The 13235-nt window shown below is 50.3% G+C and overlaps 1 long non-coding RNA gene across 1 annotated transcript in view; it reads left to right on the forward strand.

The window, feature by feature from the left end:
- LOC102159171 overlaps positions 586 to 13235 on the forward strand; it is a 135773-nt gene continuing 123123 nt past the window's right edge. The window contains exons 1-2 of the long non-coding RNA XR_002336078.1: positions 586 to 776; positions 1263 to 1455. This is a non-coding gene — a long non-coding RNA (uncharacterized LOC102159171). The remainder of the gene's footprint in view (positions 777 to 1262; positions 1456 to 13235) is intronic.

The raw sequence follows: 13235 nt of genomic DNA on the forward strand, positions 1-13235 counted from the left end.
CCGGACCGCCGCGCAAGGGGGCCTCCCAGGGGGACGTCGGTGGCACCTGAGGGGTCAGGAGCAGCCACCGTCGGGCCGAAGCAGACACGGGGGAGCTGTGGCCGGTGGGGAGGCTGAGCGCTCGCCAGATCTGGGGGAGGCATTTGGGGGGACACGGGATTGGGAGGTGGACGGTGAGCCCGAGGCTCCCTCCGGACGCAGTCCACTCTCTCCGGGCCCCTGGATGTGGGAGGCTGGGCCTGGGAGTTGACTGGGGTGGAGGCTGCGGCGAAGGACGCTGGAAGGGACCGGCTGAGGTGGGCCAGGGCTGGGGCGGCGGCGGGGACGGGGGTGTGCAAAGGGCAGAGCCGGGACTGGGCCAAAGGGCCTGAGGGACGGGTAGGTGGGAGGGAGGGCTCCGGTGGGTCGGGGACCAGACTCGCTGGAGGTTCTGAGGGGAACGCTCAGTTTCCTCTTAAACTACGCGGGGGGGGGGGGGGGGAAAGAGAAGAAAGAAGCGGGGTGGGCGGGGCTGGGGCCGTTGTGGGCGGGGCTTGGGGGTGGGCGGGGCTGGGGCCGGGGTGGGCGGGGCTGGGCCCAGGCCCAGAGGAAGGTTACTTCCGGGAAAGGCCCTGGGATGTAGTGGCAACACCTGTCTCGGCGTCAGGAGGTCCGGCTTCCCCTCTGACGTAGCCTCCGACAAGTCCTTTGGGTTTTCTGGGCCTTTCGTGTCCTTCTCCGGAAAGTGAGGAGGCTGACTGCTCCCGATTGCCGAGTCCGGCTGAGGTCTAGCCGAGGTGAGAGCCCATCCAACCAGCCTGGGCGGGTGGGGCTCAGCGCGGGGCCCTGGAGACGCACGTGGGCCCGAGGCCCTTCCTTCCGGGGCTCCCCCCGCGGGGGCAAAGTGGACGCTTCCCCAGGGAGCTGGGCTGCCGCGTGCGAAAGCGCCCGCGGTGCCGCCGGCCTGGGTTTCCCAGGGAGAGCGCCGCAGTTGAGAGGAGCAGGGAGTCCCAGCAACGGGGTTGCGGGACGGCTGTGCCCGACGCTGCCCTCCGGCGACACGGAGAGAAGGCGCTCACATCCATTTCCTTCCTTTGTAGTCGATCTTTATTTTCATTTTTGAAAAATTAGAACAGTGAGAAAACAAATGATTCATGAGGCTGGCAGCCAATGAACCTAGTGTATATGTCCCAAGTATCCTTCTCTGTCTCTGAACACACACACACACACACACACACACACACAATTGTATCTGATTATTTTGTGCTTTTCGCACTTGGCAGCCTCCTCGTTGAGGAACGTGGGTCGACGTGGAGCGCAGGCCCCAGGCCGCCAAGATGGCGGCAGCTGTTGCCGCGCAGGTGAAATGCCCGGATGGAGGAACAGCGGGAGCCCCCTGCAGGCTAAGATGCAAGATTTCACCCCCAGAGACCCTGGTGGAGCGCCTCAAAGAGGTTGCTGCTGGTATTACAGCAGGTATGTCGGGGTAATGAAAGGGAGTTTGCTGGGATTTTGACGGCCTGCTGACCGTCCTTCTCAGAAGGAGCTCAGACGTGAGCCGCACGCAGATACCAGCGAAGTGTGGAGGGTACTTGCGCCTCCCTGACCATGACCTGCTTTGCCTCGCATCCCTGAATCATTTTATAGCCTAATTGAGAATCAACACCTAACAAAAGAGGACTGGTAAAAAAAATATATATATATCAACATCATCCTTTTTAATGGCTTCATAATAATTTTATCATGTGAGCATAACATAAATTATTTAACAATTCCCCATTGTTTGGAGTTTAAATTTCTTTCCCTTTTTATGTTGCTCTTATAAACAATGCTTTGATGAAAATAGTATTCTGCATAGATCTTTGCACACCTACCTAATTATTTCCTTGAATACGATGATTTTACAGCTTCTGATATATAGTACCATGTTTCTCTCTGGAAGATTTGTTCCCGCTTATTCCCCATAGCAGCGTATAGATGTCATTCCTCTCTCTGGCTGACTCCAGGCATTGTAATTCTTTTTAGTCTTTGCCATTTGAAACATAAAAAGAGTGTATCCTTGTTTTCAGCCGTATTTCTTTCGTTACCATTGAGGTTGAGCATTGTTTACATTTGGAAATTGTATTTGCATTTCTTCTTTCATGATTTGCTTTTTCAATGTCACTTTGCCATCTTACCCCTATGGTGTGTATATTAGTTTCCTGGCGCTGCCATAGCAAATCGCTACAAACTGAGTGGCTTAAAACAACAGATGTTTATTTTCTCCTCGTTCTGGAAGCTGGAAGTCTGAAATTAAAGTGTTCACAGGGCCAGACTTTCTCTGAAGACCCTATGGTCAAATCCTTCCCTGATTTTTCCTGGCTTTGGGGGGTTGCCGGCATTCCTTGGCATTTCTTGTTTTGTAGCCGCGTTATTCCAAGTTCTGCCTCCATCGACCTCTTGTGCTTGTCCCTGTGTCTCCAAATCTTCCTTTCCTTCCAAGAACACCAGTCACTGGGTTAAGGCTCACCCGCTAACCTAGTGTGAGCTCAACTATGAAGACCCAGTTCCCAAAGAAGGTCACGTTCACAGGTATCGCAGGGGTAGGACTTGAGCGTATCTTCTGAGGGACCCCACACTTTGCTTTCTCCCCTGTTGTACCAGCTCTGCATCTCACCTTTAGCTCCTTTGGCCCACGCCCGCCCCCCAGCTCAGCCTGAGAGGGACAGATTGGATTGGATTTGAAGAAGGTAGGTTTTTTTTTTTTTCTTTTTTTTTTTGTCTTTTGTTGTAGTTGTTGCTATTTCTTGGGCCTCTCCCGCGGCATATGGAGGTTCCCAGGCTAGGGGTCTAATCGGAGCTGTAGCCACTGGCCTACGCCAGAGCCACAGCAACGCGGGGTCCGAGCCGCGTCTGCGACCTACACCACAGCTCATGGCAACGCCGGATCGTTAACCCACTGAGCAAGGGCAGGGACCGAACCCGCAACCTCATGGTTCCTAGTCGGATTCGTTAACCACTGCGCCACGATGGGAACTCCTGAAGAAGGTAGGTTTTTATTCCTGGCCGCCGTGTGCGTCACGAGTCTGTGGCATGAACCATGTTCTTCCAGAGAAGCTAAGTGACGGAGAGAGGGAGAGAAGAGGATGTCTTCCTGGCACTGCTGTGCGCGACGGCTGGCAGCTCTTCCACCGGCAGGTCTCGAAGTCAGTGGGTTAGATGGATGTTGATCAGGATGAGGAAGAGGCTGAGCCACCGGCGCCAGTCTTTGAATCATAAATCAATGAACCAAGGACCATGGGGGCTGCAAACGGAATCATCTGTCTTTACTGGGGTCTCCCTGGGCTTATCTGAGGCTGTGTGACTAATAGTGGTTTCTTAAAAGCATCAAGTGGCTTTTTTTTCCTGCTTCTCAAGCGTTCAAGCATTTCAACGGCAGCTTAGCCTTAGCAGTTTCTTTGCACCTCAGTGGATCATGCTCATCATAAGAAGCAGAACTAGTTGTAAAATTGGGTTGTGATGACGGCTGTACAACTATAAATATAATAAAATTCATTGAGTCTAAAAGAAAATAAATGAACAACAACAACAACAAGAAGCAGAGCTATTGCGAGCTAAGAAGAGTCTCTGCTCTCTGCAAGGTTCTCTCCTAGAAGGGAAGGAGGATGGACAGTTACTGGCTTTGCTTTCCTGAGGAGTTAAGCTGGAGCAGCAGCAGTCTAGCGGGGACTTCCACTGGGGTCCCGGTTCGGCGCCTCCTCTTCGGCAGCCTCACCTCCAAGGAGCAGCTCTGCGGCGTCAAGAGCACATGGGGCTCCAGAGAGATTCTGGGGTCTCTGGGAGTGGGAAGTGCCTTGTTCCAAGGTGGTGAGAGGGCAGTGTGCTAGTCATCTCTCCCCCGGATGGGCCTGGGGCGAGAACCAGTGTGGCCAGCTCAATCTTTTCTTTTCAGTGAGGTACCAAGTGCCGTTAAGGGCTGGAAGAGAGAAAGAGGATGAAGGCAGGTGTACCACACTCGCCATCACCAGCTGCTGCCCGGGAAGGGATGTATCAGCATCAATGCACGTGTCTTCCAGAGGCAGATGCTGACCAGGGCAGAAGTGCTGGGGTAAAATGCCCCTGAATTGAGGGAGAGTATAGACCTGGGTTTGCTTTCTAGCTCTGCACTTCACTAGCTGAGGAGTGTGGCTTAATCCTCTTAATCTCTAAGTTTCAGTTTCTGTTTTGTAAAAATCAGACAATATTTTGGTATGTTGTTTATAGGATAAAATCAAATGTGAGGAAATCCGATCATAGGGTGTGGCACATAGTAGGTACCGAATCAGTGTTGTTTCTTTCTTTTTTATAGGATCTTTCAGCCTAAATAACAGATTGGAGCCATACCACTGAATGATTCTGCCTAAAATAGTTGCTTTATCCAGCTAGTTGATGTTCTAGAATTCTCTCTCTCGTTCCTTGGGCTAAGGTACTGTCTTTTAAATATGCTTTGGAAAACTTTCTTCTCTCTTTGCCTGATCAGAAATCTCCACATCGGGTGGCTCAGACTTCACTAGCGGGTTACAAACCTGACTAGTATCCCATGTGGGTTTGATCCCTGGCTTCCCTCAGTGGCTTAAGGATCTGGCATTGCTCTGAGCTGTGGTGTAGGTCAGGTGCGGCTCAGATCCTTCGTTGCTGTGGCTGTGGCATAGATCGGCAGCTGTATCTCTGATTCTGCCATCAGAGCTCCTGGAACTCCTGAGACTCCAGGAACTCCTGAGACTGCCATGCTTTAGATGACAGCTGCAGAGGTGTTTCAGAGTGTCTGTAGACTCAGGCTGGAGTAGTGACGATCAGGTGGGGGAGTCAAGATTTTCCCGGCCATCCACATCCTGCACTGAGTCCCATCTCCCCGATCAGTTCTAGCCCCCTTCTTATCTCTCACCTGCGGGTGAGGACACTCGATTACTAAAGAGCAGGCTTTAGGGAGTTCCCTCGTGGCTCAGCGGAAACGAATTTGACTAGCATTCATGAGGACGCAGGTTCCATCCCTGGCCTCGCTCAGTGGGTTAAGGATCCAGCGTTGCCCTGAGCTGTGATATAGGTCACAGATATGGCTCGGATCTGGTGTTGCTGCAGCTGTGGTGTAGGCCGGTGGCGATAGCTCTGATTCGGACCCTAACCTGGGATCCTCTATATGCTGAGGATGCAGCCCTAAAAAGACTGTATATATATATTCAAATCACTCCAGCTCCAAATCACAGCTCCTTTCCCCCCTTGGAAGCAGAAGCAAAGGATTCATGACCACAGAGACCGAGAAATTAAAGTCACTTTAGTGAGCATTAGACCAGTGCTTCTGGAAACCACTTTATTGCTTTGGAAGAACTCCTTGTGATATTGTGGTAGCCAGGAGCCTTACTTAGAGCAGCTCAGACACTCTGGCCTCGAGGCTTAACTCCCAGTAGCATGGTCTCCTGCAAGAATCTGTCTTTTGAAGGATGAGGCATTTTCATCACCAGGGGGAATGAGATGCTACAAGCCTACCATGGTCTTCTTCCCAGGGGCGGGTCATAATTCTGTAGTCTAAGACTCTGGTTCTGTGTGTGGGGCAGTGGACGTTATGCTCTGGGTGATTGAATGTGTGATTCATTTGACACTGAGAATAAAATCAGGTTGACTAATAAGAAAATACAAGCCTCAGAGGATCTGAAGAAAAGCCTTGAAATCATTGTTGAATCATAAATTAACACCCATAACGAGAATAGAAATTTACCCTAAATTTAGGACCCTCTGTTTTTATTTTTTTTTTCCCACTGCGTTTAAATGCTTCCCATAAATCCTAAATATTTAGGGGCTGTAAAGTTGATTAAACCCCTGAAACATAGTTCCCTGGGACATAAGAAGAAAATATTAAGCACTTTTTTAAAGTCCATGAGCAAGACCTGAGATGTGGTTTCTTTGAATAGTAAGACTTATGCCTTCTCTACTGAGGTCAAGAGGAAATGAAGAGAAAGGAAATCAATAGGAAAATGACTCTCATGCTTGAATCATTGCTTTCTTCCACCAGGCACTTGCTCTTGGTTTGTGCAATTAATAGCAAAATGATTAAAAACATACTAAAACCTTGAAATAGAGTGTGGGCCAGTAGCCTGAGCAGAAAGATTCTTGCTCCTACATTATTCTGCCTCCTTGATGCTCCCTTCCCCATTCTTTCATCCATCCTTTGAGCATGACTCATGCCTTAATGCTGCTATGATGTTACATATTTATATGGTGATTCATCCTTCAAGAGAGTTTGTGTCTACCCTTGCAAATGGTCTGGCAATCCACATTCTACTAGCGCTTCCCACAAATACCGAATGCTGGCATCCCTGGTACCCAGAAGCAGTCTGCTGGTGGTCCTCCCACTTGCTATAAACGGGACCTTGCTGACAACTTGATGTCCTTCGTCACAGTCAAGTGTTCAAGTCACTGAGTGTGCATTGAGTACCAGTTCTCAGATCCTACTGTTTGATGTGCAAGGTAAGAGGAAGAGCAGGCTGGCCCATTGGCCCTCAGTGATGGGGGCAGAGGCCTCTTAGCCACAGGATTTATTATCTCCTTCTTTGGGAGAGGTTGATTAACTTATCCATGGTCCCAGGCTTGTAAGTGGTAGATAGATACCCAGCTCTCCTTGATCTTAAGAGAAGGGTCAAGGAGGGAGTGACAGAGAGGGTAACTGGGAGGCTTAGATGGATTCTGAATCTGGCCTGACATTATTGGCAGGGAATTTTCCACATCCCCCCCATGTGCACTTCAGGGAGCTGAGTTGGTTTGCTGTGTTGGAACAGATGGGCCTCAAGAATGCACTTAACGTAATTCCAGTTACTGTGGGGTTAAAAAGTGCCAACCAAGATACGATTTCTACAGCCTCTGCCACTGCAGACTTGAGTCTAAGGGGAATGCAGTTGGAGTCTTTGACAGTGCAACCTCGGGCATCAAGGGTTAATTCACAGGGTTAGGCAGATATCTGGGACCAGTTACAAAGAGAAGAACTGGCCACAGAGCTTACATCAAGAGAGAGAGCGAGCCAGCTCTCAAACTTGGAGAAGTCCCGTCTGCGGTACAGAAGGAGGACAGAGGAGCTGCGAGGTCAGCCCCTGAAGTCAGCTGGGCAAGGTCAGCCTCTGAAGTCAGGTCTGTCTTCTGTCTGAACGACCTCAATTTGGAATTTCGATGGCTCTTCTGCCTACAAGTCCCACCTATCTACAGCGGGTTACTTGACTCGAGTTCCACCCTGGTGGCTTGGAGGTCCTGTCTTGTCTCTCCCTAGATGCACAGGACTGGTGGATTTCACCCCGCCCCAGTGCTTAGGGCCGACTGGCAATAGACATTCCTCGGATGGTGACTGCCTCCGGCTGCCTGAGTCCTGAATACCGACTGATACTTGTGTTCTTCGCCCTATGCTCTGTCTTTTGTCCTCTCTCCCCATAAGTGGATCTCCCTTCAGTGACTGACCTGAGCCACGTCTGTGGTGACAACAGCCTTGAACACTGCACTTCAGCTCTACCTTGGAGGGAAGCTGCCTCCAGACTCTGCCTCTGTAGTCAGTGTCCTCTGCCCCCGTCTCACTCCAGTGTGAGTTTCTTGAGCCGATCCTAAGTCTGTCCCTCTGTCAGCCTCCCTGATTCATCACAGGGAATCTCACACCTGATCCTCTCTTGGAGAGCCTGCAATCTTGCTAGATCAACAAGAAGCACGCAAGCAAAATAGATGACCAGCAGTCCAGAGTAGGACACGGTCCCATGTTAAGTGGTGTAATGTGACGTGGTAGGAAGTCAGGGGAAGGAAAACAGCACACGTGCTGGAATCGGGAGGGGCTCTGTGGAGGAGGAGAAGTGTGGATTGGATTGTGAGGGTGGAGGGTTAGTCTTCCATTTCCCCATCCCGGTTACGGGTGCTCGAAAGGCTGTCCGAGGGGTGTGTGGGCTTCCAGGTCTTGGCTTTTGTGTGTGTTGAGTGTCAGCAGATGGAATCAGGTGGATAAGAAGGTCTCGCTTCCCTCTAGATGGCCATCAAGAGCTATTAGTTAGGAAAGCAATTATTTACCAACAGACATTAAATCTTGGCTGCTTGTCCATATGGATAATGACCATAATGAAATCTGCTCTCCTGCCAAATAGAGATGGATAAAATCTTAAGAAATGAAGAGAGAGGTTCTTTGACAGGAAGCTGGAAGCAGCATATGTCAACCACAGGTGCCCACTTCCCACGGAAGGGATGCCGGAAGCTGAGGGGATGAGTAGGGCTGCCCTCACAGGAATAAAAGGGTTGGTGCTGAGGCAGTGACATATGGTTGTAAATGCTGACTGTCCAGTGTTAATGTGAAGGCCCCATGATCATGCCCACAGACAAAGGCTCCCACAAGGAGTTCTAGTCTTCCGACCGCCATCAACCCAATCACGCTAGACTCTCTTTACATGCTGACCTTGCTACTCGGCCTTCAAATCTTGGTCTTATTCCTGTCATAAATATCCCCCCCTTTGGCTCTCCCACATATTATCTCCTTTCTCATATTTGAGAAGTCTTAACTCCAAAGACTTACTGAGAAGCAGATCTCGACTCTGCTATGAAGGCCAGATACTCAGTTTTCAGTCTCCTATGGCTAGAATGGGATGTGCTCAGTCAATCCGATGAAACCACTTGGACTTTATCGGGGAGCTAGTTTCCAAGGCAGCAGAGGGTAGAGCTGGTGTCTGTTGCCAGTGGTGCTGGGCTTGCGGCATTAGCTCCAGAGGTAACCGTTGAGGACGCGTCGCAGTGCTTCTGTGGTTCTGGGTCCTGCTCTAAACCATCTCTCATTCCTGGCAGTTCTGCAAATGGCCCAACATCCTTCTAATAATTTGGTTTTCTACTCAGACCAATCAGAAAGAGATCCAATTTCAGATAGGAAAACAGAAACTACTCCAGGCTTTTCAGTGGGAGAAAGTTAATATCAGGACCAAAACACAGGGTAATGAAAAGCCAAAGAGACCAACAAGGAGCGATGAGGCAGCCTGAAGATGAAGGGTTGCAGACGTTGCTGCCACTCCTAGGACTGGAGTCACGGTGGGAGGTGGCTGGCTTTCGGATCCCAGAGGCTGGGCTGAACAGGTAAGCTTGAATCAGCCTGTCTGGTGGGAGGTGGTGCTAAGGAGATGCAGCCAGCGTCAGAGATCTGGCCTGAGGCAAAGCAAGAACAGAAAAAACAGCCTGATGTCTCCCTTCCTCCGGGTACCACTGGGGGTGCCACTGGCGGAGCCCGCCCAGAGGCCCGCTGCGGGGGAGCCTTGCCATTTCCTCCCCCGAGGAACAGGGCAAGAGGAGGGAGGGAGTAGGTAGGCGAGAAAACACACAAACTCCACAAGCCCACGGAGTTCGTCTCCGCTGTGTTCAAGTAAGAGCGTGGCTGGTAAGATGCTGCAGGGAACATCTCCGTGTGAAAGACAGAAAGGCGTTGGAAGTCAGAATCTACAGGGCTGGTATTTCTTACTTTGAAGGACACCCCGGCGGGAAAACTCCAGGCACGCAGTGTCATCCCAGGCTTTATTTAATTCTGCTCGCACCCATGTCAATTTTACCTTACTGTTTCACGTGCATGGGCCGTCTGCTTTTTCTCTTTCAGCCTGGAACCCTGAGATCATCAGTCTCCTTTGTGTCAGGATACCAGGAGTAACCACTTCCTTGCTCAGATGTCCAAGCTTCCAGTCCTTTCTAGGTTTTTCTTAAGCTGCTTGAGACTTGAGCTGTGTGAACCATGAACTGGTGGAAATGCTACAGCTCGCGAGAAGGAGTTAAGTCGTAGTAGGTGACCCGGGGAGGGCTAGGGGTCTGGCAGAGGAGGGACTCCGAACAGTTTTGTGTGATTTCGCCCAGAGCCGTCCCGAGCCTCATGGGCCCTTGGGTAGAAGCACCCATCCCTCTAATTTATGACCCCCTAGACCTCAGCTTCCAGGGTTCTTTTTTCTTGATTGTTCCAACACTGAATCAAAATTAGGGACTAAGTTTTGTTTTGTTTTTTCATCCTGGTGCCTCCAGTGCTTAGCATAGTCCAGTGTTAAGTGTGGGAAAGAAAAATAATGAAAGAGTAAGTAAGGGCATGGAAAAATGAATGGTAGCCACTGTAACAAGTATGACATCAACTGCACTGAGTAGCCAACTCAGATAAATGTCTCCTAGCCTTCTGCCTTTTCTGTGGTTGTTCCTGGAATGGGTGTGTATACTTTATGACATTTGCTGCTGTGGGAAGGAAGAAGATGAGAATTCCAGAAGCTCAGAAGCTTCAGAAATGCAGAAAGTGCGAGGAGATGGCTCTTTTTGTTTGCTACTCCAAAGGAATGGCTCAGCGGCCAAAGGTGGCACTGAGTCGGCTTGCGTCTCCCCATTCACGCTGCCAGCCAAGTCAGGCTGCTGGGAGACTTCCTTGGGGAGACCTGCAAGCTTATGGCTCATCTGTTTTAAAGTGGAGCTCTCTGTGATGGGGAAGGAATGAGAACTGCTACCCTGAAAGCCAACCTCAATTTCAGTCTGGCAAGAGAAGACAAAAGCAAGAGAAGACTCTAGTTTATAAAGTCTGCCTGTTCTATACGAATTCCCATTACGAGCATTGTGTGATGATAGCGGGTTCTAGAGCCCCAAAGCTTGGAAACTGTTAGGTCTCTATTGATGGGCTTCCTCTGCTTCCACCTCTTTCTCTGTGAGAGTCTGCACGATAGCCATCACGTGCGCGTGTGCGCGCACACACGCAAAACCACACACAATACACACACACACACAAACACACAGACACACTCGTGTGCACATCCACATACCAGTGGTCCCCTGGCAGACCCAAGTCCACCTTCCTGTTGTTAATTTATGATCCTTCTTGCCTGGTGTCTGTTTTGGCTGATGCTGAAGTGACTGTCTCCCTTTGGGAAATTCCAGGAAGTTGGAAAATATCAGAAATCAGGATATGGGGTCTGAAAAATAGCAGTGTGGATGAATAATAGGTACAGAGGGATGCCTGGCAGCTTGCCAGAGACCAGGAGCCAGAGCTCCTTAAGAAAGTGTCATCACATCTCCTGGGTGGCTCATGACTTCTCAGTAGGAACTGAATGAACAGGAGACCACCCTGGAATTGGCTTTTGGAAAAAAAGATTTTTTTGACCATTATCCAGGTTCTTGCCTTGAAAACTGGAAGCCCTTGGGATGGAAATGCTATAAAATTGGGTTGTAATGATGTTTATACAACTATAAATGTAATAAAATTCATTCCGTGAAAAAAACAAAACTGGAAGCCCCTGGAGCCAGAGTCACGGGAGTGGCTGAGAATGTAAAAGGGATCAGGGAGCCCAGAGCCCACCTGGCTGCTCTCTCTTCCAGGGGTCCTTTAGTGACCCCAAAGAGAATGCTCGGATCACTCTCCACGGTGCAGCTGAGGCCGCATGAACAGCTTAGGGCTGCTCACTGGACATACGGTCAGAGAGAAGGTGCAGATTTAGGGGTAATTCTTTAAACACGGAAATATTCCTCTCCAACACTGTAAATCAACTATACTTTAATAAAGACATTTTTTAAAAAATTAAAAGAAATCCCATCGAGGCTCAGCGGAAATGAACCTGACTGGCATCCGTGAGGACGCAGACTTGATCCCTGGCCCTGCTCCGTGGGTTAAGGATCCGGCGTTGCCGTGAGCTGTGCTGTAGGTCGAGACGCAGCTTGGATCCCGAGTTGCTGTGACCGTGGTGTAGGCCGGCGGCTACAGCTCTGATTCAGCCCCTAGCCTGGGAACTTCTGTGTGCTGCGGATGCGGCCCTAAAAAAGACAAAAAAAAAAGAAGGAGAGGGAGAGAAAGTGTTCCCCTCTGTTTCTCACACTTTGTGGGCAGGAGCTCCTGGTTCTTTTTCTCTGCCTTTCCCACCTCATCTTTTGTCTCTTTAGTGTTTTCTCCTCCAGCTTCGCTTCCTCTTGCCTCCCCTCCCCTCACACCACCCCCTAGTCCTGGTCCCCTCCCGCTCCTGCTCCCCCTCCTCCCCTCTCCTCCTCTCTTCTCCCCCCACCCCCCGCTTCCATCTCCCCTCCCCCACCCCCTTCTCTCCCGTTTTCTCCGCGGGCCTCTCATAATCCCTTCTCTGCCTGGCCCTCCTCTCCTTCTGGAACTGCTCTGAATAGTGACCACCCCGTCCCAAATTCATGTCCCACCTAGAACCTCAGAAGGTGAATTTGTTTGGAAATAAGTGTGTTATAGACGAACTCAGTTAAGATGCAACCATACTGGAGTAGGCCGGGCCCTTAATCCCACAGGATGCTGTCCTGCTAAGGAGAAGAGAAACTCAGAGACAGACAAGCCCAGGGAGAAGCCAGGTGACGATGGAGGCAGAGAAATGATGTATCTCCAAGCCAAGGATGCCAGGGATTGCTGGCAATATCCAGAAGCCAGGGCGGAGCAAGGAAGGGTTCTTCCTTCGAGCCTTCAAATAGAGGGCGGAGCAAGGAAGGGTTCTTCCTTCAAATAGAACATGGCCTTGCTGACCTCCTGATTGCAGAGTTCTAGCCTCCAGAACTGTGGGAGGGTATATTGTTTTAAGCCACCCGTTTACAGTAATTTGTTACATCAGCCCTAGGAAACTAACACATTTACCACTAGATTCCAACATACTCCTCTCTCCCATCCCCAGCTCATTTTGTTAAGATCCAAACCATTAACCCCATCCATCGCATTCCTGGCATCAGGTATCAGCTGGATTTTTCTCTTTGCCAAGCTCTCCTTTGCAGGACTCCCCCCTCACCAGCTGTGTGGGCTGCTGCTCTGCTCGGAAGTGTCAGGGTTTGTAAAGATTTCATGAGGGAACCTCCTTTGACCTGATCTTCCCAAGTGAATATGCCTTCTTCAGAAAGACTCAAGAATCTGGGTTTTAAATCTCCACGTGGCCCTGGGCAAGTCTCTTAACCTCTCTGTGCTCCAGTGTCCTCATCAATAAATTAAGGAAACCACTTCTGCCTTTCCTGCCTCCGGAGATGGTCGTTCACGGGAGGAGACCTTTAGCAGCACGGCGCAGGATGCTGCGCGTTTTGTAGCCCTTGTCACCCAGACCTCGGAAGCTGGGATGAACTAATAGTTAGAGAACACCCAGAAGGTGACAGGGACTTTGGAAACTATTGTTGTATCTGAGCCTCAAAGCAGCCTACCAGATGGGTGATTCCCATTTTAAGTGAAAATCGACCTGAAGTGAGGAGTTAGCACTTACACAAGAAATGGCGAAGATCCTAATTGAACCCAGAGTTTCTGGCGTCCAAAC

This window comes from Sus scrofa, chromosome 9, assembly GCF_000003025.6.
Source record: "Sus scrofa isolate TJ Tabasco breed Duroc chromosome 9, Sscrofa11.1, whole genome shotgun sequence".
In the NCBI taxonomy this organism is placed as follows: Eukaryota; Metazoa; Chordata; class Mammalia; order Artiodactyla; family Suidae; genus Sus; species Sus scrofa.